The following is a 3,383-nucleotide window of genomic DNA, read 5'->3' as shown; positions in this document are numbered from 1 at the left end:
CTGAGTTCAAGTTACGAGACTGAAGAAATTGGGCCTAGCATTTGTTGTCACAATCCAGTGTTTGGAGTCATGTCCTAAAATTGACTTCCTAGTTATTTGGGGTTTGGGAAATGGAAAAGAGATAATCTTTCTGATTACTTGTTTTGTCTGCATGGCTGGTTTTGAGGTTTTAAACCTGACTTGAATAGTAAGACCAAACATGATCATACAGGAATATTTTAATAAGTGTATCAACATGCAAATGTAGAAGAGCCAAAATGATTGTTTTTCTTTAGATTGAATATTTGAATCTTATGTGTAACAAAAGAAGCAGGTTTTAGTTCTTTCTGTGCCCTGATATTTTGTATATCATTGAATTATCCAAGATTTGATGGGATTTATCAGTATATAGATAGCTCTATAATGCTTCAATTGTACACTTCTAAATATGCAGTGCAAGAGCTTGTTTATATTTCATACTTTTTATACTTTGAGGAAAAAAAGTCAAAGCAAAATTGGTGTCCAAGGAACAAAAAGTGACCAAGTAAAGAATAAATTTTAAAAATACTGGGGCTGAGCCGGGCGCTGGTGGCTCACGCCTGTAATCCTAGCTATTCAGGAGGCTGAGATCTGAGGATCGCGGTTCAAAGCCAGCCCGGGCAGGAAAGACCGTGAGACTCCTATCTCCAATAAACCACCAGAAAACCGGAAGTGGCGCTGTAGCTCAAGTGGTAGAGCACTTGCCTTGAGCTGAAGAGCTGAGGGACAGCGCCCAGGCCCAGAGTTCAAGCCCCACGACCGACAGAAAAAAAAAAAAATACTGGGGCTGGGAAGGTGGCTCAGTGGTAGAGCACTTGCCTTGCATGCTCGAGGCCCTGGGTTCAATTCCTCAGCACCACATAAGCAAAATGAAAAAAGCCAGAAGTGTTGCTGTGGCTCAAGTGGTAGAGCGCTAGCCTTGAGCTGAAGAGCTGAGGGACAGTGTCCAGGCCGAGAGTTCAGGCCCCACGACCGGACCCAAAAAAAAAAAATTTTTAAAAATACTCTTATGAGACTTGGCATACCCACTCATGGAATTCCAGTTATTATGAATTGCTTCCACTCCCCTCTCCCTTACCCCAACAATGGTTTTCTTTGCAACTAAGAAGCTAGTATCCTGGATTAACTGATGCCTGCTAATGCTTTCTGATTACTTGAATTCTGTTTCTTGCTTTAAAAGAAAAAGACAACACGGTTGGACTAGTATTACAGCTCTAAGAAAAGCAAAAACTACAAACAATAATTTGATTACCAAAATTGGGATATTTAAAGCCTAACACCCTTCTAATAAAGACAGGAATTTCTTTTTACTACTTGTTTCAGACTCTTGAACCTCTTTATAAGTTTACTAATAAATCTATTTTCGTCCATCTTTTGCAATAGTTCTTTAAAATCACAACAGTTGGTTAGCAAGCTGACTTTTTTATGTGTGCTGTACAAGTAATTGTGAACTTTTAATATGTTGAATGCTTTCATTTTGATATCGATCTCCATTTGATATTTTCATTTGTATAACTCATTTGCAGTCTGATTTTGTGTTTTATTTAGTGCCCATCCCTGACATACCATGCAAAATTAATTTTCTTAGCATTCAAAAATATCTGGATCATGAAAAAATGATGAAATGGGGGGTGGGAGATGGAAAGGGATGGGAAGGGGAAACAAAGGAAGAGGCAACAATGCTTGATAAGAAATGTACTCATGGGGGCTGGGAAGGTGGCTCAGTGGTAGAGCGCTTGCCTTGCATGCCTGAGGCCCTGGGTTCAATTCCTCAGCACCACATAAGAAAAAAGCCAGAAGTGGCGCTGTGGCTCAAGTGGTAGAGCACTAGCCTTGAGCTGAAGAGCTGAGGGACAGTGCCCAGGCCCAGAGTTCAGGCCCCACAACCAGCAAAAAAAAAAAAAAAAAGAAATGTACTCATTACCTTGCCCATGTCATTGTAACCCCTCTGTATGGTATTTTCACAATAAAAAAAAAGAAATTTAATATTTTAAAAATGATGAAAATAAATTAAAATTGAATTTTAAAAAAAGAGAAAAATTCCAAAAGATTGTCTCCATGGAAAAAGCTGGGCATGATGAGCATGCCTGTTACCTCAGCAACACTAGAAGGGGGCTCCAGCCTAGGCAGAAAGCAAGAATTCAAGTCAAAAAAAAAAAAAAAAGTCAAAAAAAGGGCTGGGCCTGGCACTAGTGGCTCACACCTATAATCCTAGCTACTCAGGAGGCTGAGATCTGAGGATCACAGTTCAAAGCCAGCCAGGGCAGGAAAGTCCCTGAGACTCTCATCTCCAAATAACCACCAGAAAACCAGAAGTGGCGCTGTGGCCCAAGTGGTAGAGCACTAGCTTTGAGCTGAAGAGCTGAAGGATAGCTCCCAGGCCCAGAGTTCAAGCCCCACGACTGACAAAAATGAAAAGAGGGCTGGAAACCTGTCTCAGTGAAAGTTCCTCCCCTCCCCTCCCCTCAGGACAGCAGCTTTGTAATTAACTACTTTCAGTCCCTCTAATTAACCATTGTTACTAATTTGATATGTATCATCCCAGACATTTCCCCAGGCAGTTGGGAATGCTATAAACACTTAAACCTGCATATAGATTTACATGAATAGAATTGCAGGAGAGGTTTTTAAGCTGTTTTTTCCTCCCCCTCCTTCAACCCCCATTAGAAAAAGGAAGGACTGGATAGGTGGGGTGGGGATTTTAGAAACTTGGCAGTGAATAGAATTCTAAATGTGGGTTAGGGAACTCAGGCCAAGCCCTAACTTAAGTTGCTTTGGTTACTTCCTTTAACCTCATTTGCTGAGACTGGTGGGAGGAGCTTATGCCCCACATTTTCAGTGCCTATTGCTCTGGACTTTCCCCAGCTCCATCCCACTGTAAAACATTCCTGTGATCCCGTCTGTGACTATCCTTTAATTAAGCAAATATTTCTAAAATTAAAAAAAAGCTGGGTGTCCATGGCTCACGCCAGGAATCCTATCTACTCAGGAGGCTGAGAGCTGAGGATCCTAGTTCAAAGCCAGCCCGGGCGGGAAACTTCGTGAGACTCTTGTCTCTAATAAACCACTCAGAAAACTGGAAGTGGCACTGTAGATCAAGTGGTAGAGGGCCTACCTTGAGCTGAAGAGCTGAGGGACAGAGTTCAAGCCCCATGACTGAAGAAAAATAAATAAATAAATTAATTAATTAAATAAAAAAAAATCAGATCCGGTGCTGGCTGTAGCCTGTACTCCTAGCCACTCGGGAGGCAAAGATCTGAGAATCACAGTTTGAAAGCCCAGAGACTCTTACCTCCAATTAACTACTACAAAAAAAAGGACAGAAATGGAGGTGTATGCATAAGTGTTAGAGCTCTAGCCTTGAC

General features: G+C 41.5%; 1 long non-coding RNA gene across 1 annotated transcript; it reads right to left on the bottom strand.

Moving 5' to 3' along the window:
- Positions 1-374: 374 nt before the first annotated feature.
- LOC122116880 lies at positions 375-3,067 on the bottom strand. Its single transcript, XR_006149030.1, has 3 exons — positions 3,057-3,067; positions 577-578; positions 375-546 (listed from the first exon to the last, which is right to left on the bottom strand). It is a non-coding gene; the product is annotated as an uncharacterized LOC122116880 (long non-coding RNA).
- Positions 3,068-3,383: the final 316 nt, after the last annotated feature.

The sequence above is a fragment of the Dipodomys spectabilis genome, unplaced genomic scaffold (genome assembly GCF_019054845.1).
Source record: "Dipodomys spectabilis isolate Male_0828 unplaced genomic scaffold, ASM1905484v1 ptg000137l, whole genome shotgun sequence".
Taxonomy (NCBI): domain Eukaryota; kingdom Metazoa; phylum Chordata; class Mammalia; order Rodentia; family Heteromyidae; genus Dipodomys; species Dipodomys spectabilis.
Note: the sequence above shows the minus strand (reverse complement) of the source record. Positions and strands in the feature narration are given on the sequence as shown.